The following is a 14,395-nucleotide window of genomic DNA, read 5'->3' on the forward strand; positions in this document are numbered from 1 at the left end:
TTCAAGCAAACAAAGGTTTTATAATTTAATAAACCAATTAACTGATTATATATTTCACCCAAAATATTTGTATATCACACATTACTATCATTTCACCAATCGCCATCATTTTTCACGAAGCAGAGCCAGCATGTGGTGCTACAGTTAAAGCTTTGCATTTAATATTCATTTACTTTACCCATTATTTTGGAGTGAATGCCATAGGAGGCTTGTTCCTAACTACATTCCCTAAATATAGTGGCATGGTTCATCTAAATCCTGTCCGGTGGTAGCTTGGAGATGAGATCGTTATGTTGGTCCTCTGTCAAGATTCCTGAACTGATCTACGTGCAGAACTACGTCACCTTCAGGACAGGACTCGGGGTATTTTGTCCCCCCATGCAGAATGGCTTTTCAGCTGGAGCAGAGAACCAGGTGGGTGATTTCCCTAGGGGTGCACAGCTCTGCAACACATTCCAGCAGAGGGGCTGGCTTGCTGAGAGGGCTTTGCTTTGCATACATTACAACATATGGAAAAATACACATTGTAAAAATTCTTGCCAAACATGACGTCTTAGGGAGCCAAAGTTTGATGCGGCATTTTTGTTTTAAATACAGCCTAAACAAGCAAACAAAAGCCTGCACAAAGAAAACAAAAACAAAATCTCCAAAAACCTAGTGTGGCGTTTGGGATGGTTTTGTGTTTAGTTTTATTTTGTTTACTGGTTGTTCTTGTTGGTTGGTTGCTTAGCTTTGTTGTTTATGTTTTGCTTTTATATATATATATATATATATATGTACATTTAGGAGCCTTCATAGCTAGATTTTGCATTCACTCTACAATTTAAAAATAGCCTTGCTTCTTTAGTTGCTGGGGTCCAATATTGTCTGTGACAATTGCCATTGCACTTCTGTGCCCTGTCGAAATACAGTCCTACATTTGTCAAAGCTACGACTGAAAATTACGTCCTCCCTTAGTTTGAGACAAAACCTCAACTGCTAGTTATTTCATTGCAAAATAAGAGGCAGGACACGCCAGTGGTCAGGAACAAGGCTGAATGTGGGAAATCAGCTCAACCAGTGCCTGTGTGTCTCTGGAAAAATTTCATCCCGTTATGACTCAGTTTCTCAGGAAAAATGACAAATAACCATGTTCTGCATCTTTTTAGAACCCGAGAGTCATTCATACTACAGTAACATGGTCAGTGAGGAGCTGCAACGGCACATGCACTGGATTTATGTAAATAGGGCACTTGTTTGGAGACATTCAAAACCCACCTGAACACCTTACTGTGTAACCTCATCTGGGTGTTCCTGCTCCGGCAGGGGGATTGGACTGGATGAGCTTTTGAGGTCCCTTCCAATCCCCGACACTCTGTGATTCTGTGATTCTGTGTAAAGTGTATTATATTAATACAACCTCATGATACAGCCCGACTTTCAGCTCCATGTAACACTGCAGCTGACAGACAACGTTTCTTGGAAATTCTGTTGGTAAAATATTTAGACTTTGAAGAGAGTTTTATTTTGGAAACTCGCATTTTCATCCTGGGAAGCAAACCAGAAGCTTGGGAATCTGCAAGGCATCACTCGACCCTTCTCATGTGAGTCAGAACCCATCACCGTCTGCGTTTCTCCTCAAGTCTTCGTTGTGTTTCGGTATGTCCGGAGAAACCAAGAAGCACTCAGTCCAATTGCACATTTTTCTATCTGTTTCTTTGTGTCTGTGTATATTTTTTAAAGACATAAATACTATTTCTGCAATTATTGCCACTAAGAGCATAAAGCAGTTATCTCCAGGAAAACAAACAAACAAACCATAACTATCTATGCTTTGTCTTTGCAACTGGTAGTCTAACTCTTACATTTCACTTTCCTATACAGCAAGATGCTCATCTGCATTGATTAATATTAAGTAATGAGAAACACACCAGAATGTACGGTGCTGTCCCTCTCATATACACATGCACAACCACGCACACACACACACACAAAATACTCAGAACATTAAAGAAAGCTGTTAAGCTAATCTGGTGCATCTAAATGGGCAATATATATTGAATCCATGCTCCATTGATCATAATTATTGCGGTGCCCTTTATCAAGTAACCATCTTAAACCATTATTTAGAGATCATTTTGCTTTCCATTACTGTCACTATATTGCAGAATTCGCTAGGAATTGGCAGCTGTGTGATAGAGGGGTATGCAGCTGTATTAGTCTGGAATCTGCTCGTGTTATCCAACAATGTTTCTAAAATGAGAGACTTAGCACAGTATTCACACAACTTTTGAACAGCCTTTAAGTTCATTCTGGAGTGACAAAACATTCACATAAGCTTTGTTTTCTGTGTGATTCCTCTGATTCTTTGCGTATTCTTCTTAAAATTAAGTAGTCTTTATATGAAAGTACAGCCTGTATATATTGAAAAGTATTTCTTAAGATGTAACTGAGTTACCAAATGGCTACCCTGCTAGTCTCAGAGGGTGTTTGTAATGACTTATTAACCTTCGCAAAATATTTATTACTGTTTGGGGTATGTGAAAGAGGGAAAGGGAAGTATTTTGTTCTCAACTGAGTTATCCATCACACAAACAACATGATAATTGGACAAAACTCAGTGCATAAACATCTGGAGCTGAATTCAAAGTACAATATTCTCACAAGTACTTGGAAAACACCTGGCTTGTTTGCCTTGTAAGAAGATTAAAGGAACACAGTGAGAAAGAGGAAAACATGCTTCTTAATGAGACCAGCATCATTTTAGACTGAATCCCTATCCCAAGCCTCTCAAAGTAATGCACCTGGCATGTACTGCATGCTGTGATATTAATAGAGGTATCAGGAACACAGGTGTTTAAGCTGATATTTGCCAGTTTAACCAGGTGGTAAGGGGATTTTGATGTCGCCCAAAAGTAAGAGGATGGAATAACAGAAGTTTCAGACACTCATCGTCAGCATTGAACTATGAAATGATACTAAATGTTGGATATAACTAAGTCAGCATTAATCTTCTGATTTATAGCTAGGTGCTCAGCATATTAAAAGTTCAGTTCAACTCTTGGTCAGAGTTTGTTCCAGTCCTTAACACTGAAATGCAGGAGTCCTTATCAACAGCCTTGATCCTGAGGAGCCCTCTGTATATCACAGCCTAAGTGACCTCTGGAAAAAAAAAATCGCATAACCTTTCAAAGTCTTTCTATCTGTAAAATGAAGATAATAACACTTCCTGAGCTCAGAAGTTGTGAGACTTTACTTATTAGCACTTGTATAATCATTTTGAACTCAAGAGAATGCATATGCAATGCATCTGTAATATAACAAGTAAACATCTTGCTTAGCTGTGGAGACAGTCACCAAATCTTATCTCATTGGGGCTTAAGGTCAAAGGCAGAGAGAAGGCACCTGAATCCGATAAGGGCTTAAGTGTTACAGGAGAACTACTTATGTTCTGAAGAAGCCACCTGTATCACTTTCTCCTTTAATCTAACTTGCTCTCAGATGTTGTGTCTGCTACTATCAGACTAAAATCTATATTTTTCTCCATGCCTGAGGAAAAGAGCATCTTGACTAAAACTGGATAGGCAAGCCAAGTGAGAAAATGCTTAGTGCGTTCATAGGCAAGAGCAGCTGTAAGTTTGCTTACTTCTTGTCTCTGTCAAACCTCTTCTAGCCTCCTTAACCCATGAGAAGTCAAATCAGTGGCAGAAGAAAGAGAAGAAATGAGACCAATTTGACTGGCCAAATTCTAATGTTTTTCAGAGAGCAGGTAAGCTGTTTCAGTGTTCAGACCACTCGTAGATGTGCAACCAAATTGCCAATAAAATGTCAATGCTTTGATATTCTCCAGCCACACTGTGTGTACATTACACAGTAATGGCATAACTGGGAACAGAACAAAGTACCTTCTATTTGTGCAAGGTACTAACAGAAGTATTTGGATGCTAGCAGAAGTGTTTGCAGCATGGGATGTTCTACAACTGATAGACATTCGGAGATCTGGAAAGCTTTTCCAATTGCTCTGGCTGTGGAAGTCAGTAGAGCAACCCCTAAGGACCCATTAGGGATAACACTGTGAGATCCAAGATCAACGTGATTGATGGTTGAGGTCAGGTAGAACAGAATCCAGTCAGTTCAGGTCTCACATACATTTGGTCATTGCCTTCTTGTACTTTAACTCCATCTGAAACTGCACTGTCTATAAATATTTCTCAGCTGCAGTAGACTGGGAAGTACCAGCCACTCCTTAGCAGACTGTACAGTAAAAACTAAATATGGACCATTCCGAATGAACTGTTACCTGTGTGAGATATAGTAAAACAAAGTTTGCTGTCCCCTGAACAAGTCTGAAGGCCAGTGCTCACAAACATGGAAGAGCAGCTTTGATAGATCATTGGTTTCCTCTGTTATGCTGCCCAACTTGCATGGCTTTTAACACAGGACATTGCATTCAACATATCGGGAAGTTCACCACTTTCCACAATAATTCATCCATACAGATTATGCCTGCAGCATCTCTGTCTTTTTAGAGCAAAATGTGTCTCCTCCATGTCATCAGACGTTATATTTGTTCAGTGACACTCCTTTTTTTCTCCTCAAAGAGGAGCACAAACATTGTTTTCCACTAACCCAAAGTCATTCCTCAGTCTCTCTCCTGTAGGTACATTAATCCATGCACTCTCTCTAGTTTACCCACTGCTGTTGCTGGAAGCAGGCTTGAGAAGATTTAATGCCTGCATTAGTTCATTAGTACTTTTTAAAAGTGGTATTTTAAAAAGGTCATGAGACTGTTAAATTATATTGTTGTTATACATCACACTACCAAGGAGTATTAGAACTCTTTCCTTATCCCTTCATTTTCTCCCAGATGATTGCATGTTTTCCAGTTCTGACTTGAATAGTTTTATAACAGCTGAATTAAATAGTTTGACTTACCTCCAGATGGTGTATGAGTTACCATCAATATCTTTCTTCCACAAATTTTGCTGACAGAGTGTGATTCAGAGGGATATTTTGTGCAAACTGTCATTTTTGTCCACCTTAATGATGGATGCTGAGCCAGGAAACAAAACTAGTTAATGTAAGGAGTCCTCTGAGGCGGTGTGCTTGGTTATGCAGCATAGTGCTGCGTTCAGTGATTTGTACCTCCCTAGGTTAGACTAAGCCCTGCTAATTTCCATTTTCCACTGGATATTATATAATGTAGTTCCCAATTCTGCAGTTCAAAACCTTTCTAGTTAATTTGAACTTAATTGTCTTTAATGGTGTAAAATATGTTTCCCTTTCTTCTTCCATGCTTTAGAAAGATAATGTCCTTGAAAATATCAAGGAGACAGAAAAGGCAAACCTGGCTCTACCCTGGTGCGAATCTGCTGTTTTGTTCTCTGAGAGCATAGCTGAAATTCCCCAATGTGGCTTGATTCCTTCAAGCCAGTAGATGTGGGTTTTGTCTGGATTTTAGCAAAGCTTTTCATACTTTCTCTCCCAGTATCCTTCTGGACAACACGTCTAGCATACAGCTAGACAAATCCATTATACAATGGGTGAATGACTGGCTGATGGGTTGAGCTCAAACACTTACAGTAAATGAGGTTATTTCAGGCTGGTGACCGCTCACCAGTGGGGTTTACCAGGGCTCAGTTTTATGGCTGGTGGTCTCTAATGTTTTTATAAGTGATCTGGATGCAGGAGTCAAATGTACATGAAGTTTGCCAACAATACTAAACTAGGAGGAGCTGTAGACTACCTCAAAGATAGAAAGGCCTTACAGAGAGATCTGGATAGGCTTACAGACTTGGGCAATCACCCACCATATGGAATTTAACAAGAGCAAGTGCCATATTCTTCACCTGGGACAGGGTAATCCTGGTTATACATACAAATTGAGAGACGAGAAACTGGAGAGGAACACCATGAAAAGCAATGAGAGAACTTGGCTTGATGGAAAGTTGAATATGAGCCAACAGTGTGCCCTGGTAGCCAAAAGGGCCAACTGTGTCCTGGGGAGCATCAAGCAGAGCATAGCTAGCCAGGTGAGTTGGGTGGTTGTCCCACTCTACACTGCACTGGTGGAGCCTCACCTTGACCACTGTGTGTGGTTTGGGGTGCCTCAGTATAAGAAGGACATCAGATCATTAGAGTGTGTCCAGAGGATGGCAACCAAGCTAGAGACAGGTCTCAAAGACAAGACTTGCAAGGAGCAGCTGAGGTCATTTGGTTTGTTCAGCTTGGAAAAGAGAAGGCTGGGGGTGCTCCTCATCACAGTCTACACCTTCCAAAGGGAGGGCAGCAGAGGGAAAGGTGCTGATCTCCTCTCTCTGTGACCAGTGATAGGACATGAGAAAATGGAATGAAACTGTGTCAGAGGAAGTTCAGATTGGGCATTGGGAAAAGGTTCTTCACTGAAAGAGTGTTGGTCACTGGGACAGGCTCCATGGGGAAGTGGTCATGGCATCAAGCCTGTCGGAGTTCAAGGACAGTCTGGACAATGCTCTTAGTCGTATGGTTTACTCGTAGGTAGTCCTGTGAGGAGCAGGGAGTTGGACTTGATAATACTTATGGGTCCCTTCCAACCTGAGATATTCTGTGAAAACTGATTTGCGAGCAAAACGACTCTGTCTTTGCCAGTGTTTCCTGCTTTCTTGAATACTCTTTGGAGGCCTTACTCATAGTCACATCCAGGTACCCTGCACCTATGAAAATATCACCTCTATACATTTAAAATGGAGGTTGTTTGTGAACGTTTGTCTTGAGTCCTTAACTACCTTACAAAACCAGAATAATCAGAACATTTATGCAGTGGGGGTGGGTAGGGAGCAAACTGAAAAGAAATCATGTGGACCTTGCAAATAGCTCAAAAAAGTACCCTGGATGCTGAGCAGCCAACCTTGATTGCATTTCTTTAATATCCCTTGAGGTTAACAACAAAATTCCAACTAAGGACCTGTTTCTGCCCCAGGATTGGTGTTTGCAGATTGCTGCTTATCAGGTTACATCAGCTACTGCTCTCCTGTGCCACGCAGCAGATTCTACAAGGTGTAGCATTGAAGGACTGGAACAGCCCCTTGAGTCTCAGCTCATGTGAGTCATTAGGGAAAGATTCATTTCTCCTTCATTTTAACAACAAAGAGCTTTCCCACTTGCAATTCTGTGTTTGCACTGAATGTATTGACTAAGTTTGATTGCATAATTGAAGTCACATAATACCATTAAGAATGATTAGTGATTTCTTGAAGAGATAAAAATGTCTTCTCCAACCAAGTTACATATACAAGTTAAAAATAAAGAAATCAATATCACAGGTAAAGCAAAGTGGAAAACCAAAGTGACTATATACTTTCCAGCAAATACATAGCTTGCATTTTTAAATTTTCTCCAAAGCTGAGCTGTTTCTTCTCGTCAGAGCGTAAGTCAATTATGCTGTAGCACAAAAAAGAAATCTGCAGTATTTTACTGTCATTGTTGGTAATTTGTCCCTTAGGGTGTTAGTATTCATACATAATTGCATATTGTCTCTCCCTGTAACATTTTCTACTTTCTTTCTCTGTTAGAACAACATAAGAATGATTGCATCCAAGGGTTTTAGCAAATTATCCAGCTAACTTGATTTACATTCTATTCACAAACAGAATTACAGAAGGGAAAAATACATTTGCTTTGTTTTTTTTTTCCTTAGCTATCTTTTGGCCCTAAAAGATTAGAGTTTGTTCATTTTTTTTTTTTTCATTTGTGTGTGTGAGCTTCTTTAAAAGCATAAACAAAAATAAGGAAACACAATTGTATGTCATGATATTGAAATCACTAAGTGAATCTCTTTTGAAAGACTAGATGTGGTCTGCAGATGATTGCATTGAAACTTGCGTAAGAAATACTTGCAGTTTGTAAAAGCAATAACCCAAAATGCTCGTTATACAGGTGAAGGCTGTATCTATTTAAGTCTTCTAAATACTGGAGATGTCAGTACCATGCAAAATTCCTGTACTCTTAAATATGGATCCTCTAGTGAATGCGCCGTCTTAGCTTTGGCAGGTTTCTCATCTGGACGAACTTCAGGAAGGATGGAACAGCCATAAGGGTCTTCAGGGCTGCTCGATCATAATCCAGGGGCCTCCTTGGTTTCCAGAATGTCTAGAGGTGACCTGACGTCCGCATTAGCTACAAATAAGCAATTCTGTCTCAGAGAAATGTGCGGAGGATACTTACATTATTCAGGATAGTACAGATGGAGGTTGATTGTGAAAAGCTGCAGAAGGACCTTATCAATAGTAGAATGACAGGGAAAGAAAATGCATGTTGAAATTCAATGCGGGTAAATGCAATGTGATAAAAATGGAAAAATACTTAATTTTACATATACTCAAAGTAAGTCATGGTTGTCTGCAAGCATGAGAAACACTGTTGGGTGTATAATGAGTAGTTTTGTGGAAATATCAGCTTAATGCCAGACCGCAGTGAAAACAAATCAGAAACTGGATATTATGAGGAAAGAAACAAACATGGGAAATAGAATTACGCGCCTTTATAGATTCAGGATGTACACAGATCTTGAGAATCATGTAAAATTAAGAGTCCCCTGATGTCAAGGGTTGTGTGTAGACCTGGAGAAGGCGTGAGAACTGGGACACGGGTGGTCACAACTTTCCAGTGGTTTCGGATGGCACGTTCAACCTGGGGAGGCCGCTCTGTTGTGTGACCTTGTGTTGGTGACCTGGGCAGGTCTTCCACCCGTCCAGAAGGCAGAAGATCACCTGGAAATGTCAGACAACAGCGATTTGTGTGTGAACGGCTGGAGAGCCATTTGGCACCATTGTTGCTGCTGAACTGACAGGGAGGAAAAAGAGGAGCCTGGCTGTAATTAACAAAGCAGCTTAACTACTAATACCTTGGTAATGTCCCTCGTATTTTAGATGAAAGGCTCAACTGGTAATTTGAAATGAGAACAAACACACTGAAAGGATGGCTACTGCGAGAAAAAGGAGTACATGAAAACAGCGTTTTATCCAAAATGGATGTGCTCACCGGGTTGTCTGTGGGTGCTGGAAATCACTTTTGGAGCTGCTTTTCACAGCTCAAGCAGGTGAACTGAAGTTTCTTGCATAAGAACTCCCAGAGCAGCTCAGACAGTATTTTACCATTATAGAAACACCGGAAAACAAACCAAACAAACAGCACATTAGAGTAGAGAAAAAAAAGAAAAATAAAACCACACACACAAAACCCAACCCAAACATACATGTTTGAAGGGTTTTTAGAGCATATATCTGCATCAATCTGAAAAAATAATAAAAGTGTACAATTTTTGTTTGGGGAAACGGAAAAAAGATAAGCACATTTTCAGCTGGGAATTATACTGGGGGAAAAAAAATGCTTTTGCCAAACAGAAACCTCACCTCAAAGTGGGAAATCTTTTTTCAGATGCAGTGGATGTGTATACAGAGCCACTTTGTTTTATCCCTTCTGGTCCATCAGCACCCTGAATAAATACACATTGGTATTTTAGCCAGCAAGTCCGCACTACTTACTGCACTGTGTTGCGTGTGGTATCATTGCTAAGAAATGTCTTCATGCATCACAGATACCTATGTACATTTTGGGGGTAGTGCATGATTCTTCTAATAATTCTGCAGTATAGTAACTGTGAATCCCACCTCATGGATGCTTTTGGCTAATGTAGCTAAGCCATAGTTACCATAGGTAAAGCAGAAAAGCATTTCCTCAGGTAGACTAGCAGTTAGTCTGGAGCTGATAGGTAATTCCTTCCCAGATATTTATCCAGAAATATGGAGGAGCGGGTGTGTTAAGACTGATGGCAAAGTTTTAGGCATTCCAGTTCTCTGTGATGGAGTTCCTACTCTCATGGCTCAGTGGCTCTCTGTATTCATTGCCCACACAGCATGGGCTATGTTTGTTTTGCTCTCCTCCTCCATCTCTCATGAATAACGAAACCATAGGAACAGGCCGAATATATCTGGGATCATTCAGGTAGCAGATGAACTTTGAGTGTTGACTTTTTCACCCTCACAGGCATTGTCCATTTACTTTCTTCTTATACCCCTGCTCTGATTTGTACACAGCTACTTGTCATTAGCTGGCATTTACAAACGCGTATTGATTTTTTTATTAATTTATAAAGAGTTCAAACAAATAGTGGTAGTCAATCCTAGCAGTAATCCCCCAAGGGGCTAGAAAAGATACAGACAAAACTGCACAATCTATAGGCGGTGCATTAAGGGGAAAGATTTCAGATGCCTGTGCGTACTTTCATGATATCCCTTTGTGTGCATATTGGAGCTGGTAAATACGATTGTCAAGAGAACATTTTCAGCAGTCATAATTTAAAATTATTCCAAATCATATAAAAAGCAGCACAGTTATTCATTAAATACACTTCGGCAGGTGTCAAAGGATTCTTTTTGAATTTAGGCATCTTTTGAGAAAGAGACCCCAAAATCTCGCTGAATGCCAGAGGCAGAAACAGAATGTGCTGGGCTCAGAAGCAATGATGGTGCCTGTGGGGATCCCCCAACGTGACTCAAGGCTGTTCAGGGATGGAGGGGAATCTCAGAGGAGCTAGAATATGGAACAGTTTCTCTTGGGAGATGTGCTGTGTGGCTGAGACATCTACAGATACAGGACAATGTGTGTGGGTGTTTCTATAAAACACTTTGCTTTACTCTAGAGGTGTGGCAAAGTTTCTTTCTCCATATATGTCAAGGTTCTTTTTGCTTGTGTCTGAGTATTGGTAAGCATTCCCTACAGCGCAGAGGTGATACGTCAGCTTGGACAATTGTTTTCCAGCAGAACCTGATCTATTGAAATTAGTAGTTTGATTAATGTTTTAAAGGAAAAATATTCTATTTTCTTTAAAAACACCCACATCTACTTTTGAATAGCAGTAAGAAGTGTTTCAGACAGCTGTGTGTTTCAAACGTGCTGGTGGTATGTTAGCATGAGTGCTCACTGGAGACCTCATAGCGACGTTCTGACTTGAAGTGAGGATCATCCCGTGCCTCTCTGCAAGACTTGACTGCATGGGGGATCCTCCGCTGCAGCCGGCCTGGGATGAGATTCCAGCCAGCTGGAAAACAGAAAACACCTCGTTATTCACAGCTTTGCTGACTGCCCTCATCTGAAGGCTCGATAAGTTAAGTGCATTGATCAAAAGGAGGGGTGTCCTATGCAGTGAAATGTCCTGTGAATATGGGAGCAGAATGCTTGCAAATGGTTGTGAGAATCATCTAGATAAAATAAAACCACCGTCAGATAGGCTTCAATGATGTGTTAGAGAATGTTATTAGCCAGAGTCAAACAGTCCTGTGGTATTTCAAATCCTCCGGCATTTCAGTGACCTTTTATAAGGCATATTGCATTGAACAATTAATTTGTTTCATGACCATCCCATTGTATCCAAGAAAAAAAAAAAGTTAGTCAAAACCAGGTGTCCTGATCAGAGTCATGTATTGCATTTCAAAACCCATTGAGTGGAAGCTAATTTCAACAATTTGCATGAGAGCCTTTTGCTATCACTTCTATCATAGTATCAGTGTCGGCTCAATTTTCAGAGCAGCTGTAGCTCAAACACTGACCTGCTGCCTATTACAGTAGTGTAATGAAGTGCAATGGACTAGTAATTATTCTACATTACCGTAGATCAAGTAACATGCAGCCTTCAGTTATCACAATGGAATCCCAGTTCTTGCTCAAAATGAGAAAACTGACCATGAAGTTGATTTAAGGGTGTCATCAAAAAATTACTTTCAGAGCCTGAAAATGTACTACTTATTTCCCAGATAGCATCTGACATTGCTGTGCAAATGTCCCAGAGTCACTGCATACTTGAATAAACTAGTTTCAAATAACTAAATGAAGAGTTGTATCTGAGAGGTAGGAGTAAATTGAAATGGGATGCTCTTAAAATTTCTAGTAATGAAGTCGCATTAGGCAAATTATTTCAATGTCTCCTTTCTAACACCATCTGTGAAACATCCTAGCAGCTTCTTCAGGAAATCATGTGGATTTTTGTCTGTTGCTGCACGTGAAATATTGAGCATCATGAATTTGACTTAAAAGCTTGGCAAATCGCTCGCTACCTGCCTGTACAATAATGATCTCAACCTGCCTAGATTGTATAGTATTACTTCCAAAGAATGAGCCAAGATTGTCATCAACTGTACATTAAGATTTCCTCCTTCCACAACCCTCTTGATGCAACTGTCTCAAAACCTGCATTTAACCCTGTCTTTTGGAGGGTTGAAACCTTGATGGCAACTCACAATACAACAGCTATGGATACTGTGGGGGACAAAGGCTTCACATTTATTAGGTTTTGTCACCTGTTACTGACACATTGCCTTGGAGTGGAAGGAAGACAGAGCTCCTCATAGGAAATCTGCATTTTTCTGGGTAGAGAAGTGGCAGAGCATGTGTGGAAGTGCGCTGTACACTTTGATTGTCTGATTTTATGGTTAGCTAGTTATTACCAGTTGTCACTTAGGAAGTTGTTTTGCTGCTGATAGAGGTAATTATTTCTCTTGGTTAAGCACTATGAAAAAAAATAAACCAATCTCTTCCCGCATCACCATCAGTATCTGGCATGAAATCTTAGCTCTTCCCTACCAGAGGTAACAGGATATTAAAATATATGGAACAAGCCAACTGGAAAGTGTAACTGTCAAATCCAGTAAGATCGTGTCAGGGGTAACATCAAATTAAGTTCTAAAAAGGTAAAATAATCCCTGCAGAGCAACTTGTAAGAAGCTGGTTTTTTTTCTTCTTTCTAGAGTGAGGCGAAAGGGAATGTGGCTTAGATTTTCACTTTCAGCCCCCACAGAATTCACACATAGTAATTCACTTCAGGTAAAATAAGTGGGGATGCACAGGCTGCCTGGATGAATAAACGCTCCCAGCAGCACCGTCAGGAGACCAACCCTTCTTTGGGACAGAAAAGAGGGGGTGACAGGGCATGGGGGAAGGTACAACAAGGCAGAAAATTCAGCAGTAAGTATAGGTGGTAACATATCAGAAAAATGTCTTCTTCTCTTGGCTACACGGAGTAGCCAGAGGGATAGTTGATCTTCAGGCTAACGACAACACGTCACATTTAGGTAAGAGTTTCACACTGCCTACAGCACTTGTGTTTCCAACGTATTATAAAACCTGAACTTCTGGGCTTGTAACTCATCATTATCCTTCTCTGATCCTGGTCGCAGGTCAGGGAAACCGTGAAGTGACGACATCCACGGGGCTGAACCCAAGGGGTGACCATCTCTCAGGACAGTCTGTCCATGTGTCCACCTGCTCCTGAGCTGGATGGCCCTACTGCATCATATCAGCATGAAGGGGCTCACTGCAATGCTACTCTTGGTACTTGCAGATAATAAAGTAGGTAAATGTGTGGGCAATGCTAGAAAAAATGTGAATGTCAGGTTACAAATCCATCTCAGATGGGAGGTTTTTTCTCCTTTTATATTCATCTCCTGTAAATGATCACCAACACAATGAGTAGCTTTTAGATCAGATTTTAAAGAAAGAGTAGATTTTAAAGAAATATCTTCCTGCTTTCTTAGAAGGCAATTGAAATGCAGAAGGGGCTTATTTTTATGATTTTAAAACCTGAATCCTAATTCTAGATGTGACAAATCTTCAGTAAGAGGGGCATCAATATGACGAGGCTAATGTGTCCAACCAAAAGAATTTACATATCGAGATTTGTCTGTTTTCAGTAAATGACTCATTAATGAGCTGTCAAGACTTGCTTGTAGCAACTATTGCACAACTAGTCACAATAGTAATAATAATAATCAGAAGAGAACAGCTAATTTTGCTATTTCAGATAAAATTTGTAAAAAGAAACTTTGTTACAGAGACATACTCACCAGCAGTTAATGTGTATTTATCACTGGCACTAAATTATTATTCTAAATCATGAGGGTAACAAGGTGTTTTCCTGTATAAGATTTAACTAAACCTCTGGAGTTTTTAATCTGTTTTCCTGACAAAGTTTACTCAGAAACATTGGCTCTGTTCTGACTGTCAGGAGACCCCAAGTCTCTCTGTGTAAACGAAAAGAGGCTCCCAGTGCTGCCTCATGCTTTTATTATGAGAATCACATTAAATGTGGTAATTTTAGTGAATTGAATGTTTGCTGTTGTGTCAGCTTCAAATTGTGCTTCCTCTGCATCAGCAGAATATGAATTAAGAACATTGGTCTGACTTTGAGGGTAGTCACCAAACATGGGAACTGTCTCATCAGCCCCCCAGCAGAAGATACATTTAAAATGTGGCACAATGCAATGAGTAGTTTTCAACTGTTCTTAGTGAGAGAAACATCTGAAACTTTTGCCTTTGTCTCCTCACAAACTGTGCTCTGAATATAAAACCTTTGCGTTCAAAGTCCTCCTTTATTTGCAATGCAAAG

The 14,395-nt window shown here is 40.2% G+C and overlaps 1 long non-coding RNA gene across 2 annotated transcripts; it reads left to right on the forward strand.

Annotated features, from left to right (window-relative positions):
- The first annotated feature begins 1 nt into the window (after window position 1).
- On the forward strand, window positions 2-13,372 carry LOC139828511 (uncharacterized). 2 transcript variants are annotated; one of them, XR_011740193.1, is made up of 4 exons: window positions 2-414; window positions 1,412-1,638; window positions 3,653-3,748; window positions 13,188-13,372. It is a non-coding gene; the product is annotated as an uncharacterized lncRNA (long non-coding RNA). The 2 variants fall into 2 exon arrangements; XR_011740194.1 differs by lacking the exon at window positions 13,188-13,372 and adding an exon at window positions 6,938-7,053.
- Window positions 13,373-14,395: the final 1,023 nt, after the last annotated feature.

The sequence above is a fragment of the Patagioenas fasciata genome, chromosome 8 (genome assembly GCF_037038585.1).
Source record: "Patagioenas fasciata isolate bPatFas1 chromosome 8, bPatFas1.hap1, whole genome shotgun sequence".
NCBI lineage: Eukaryota > Metazoa > Chordata > Aves > Columbiformes > Columbidae > Patagioenas > Patagioenas fasciata.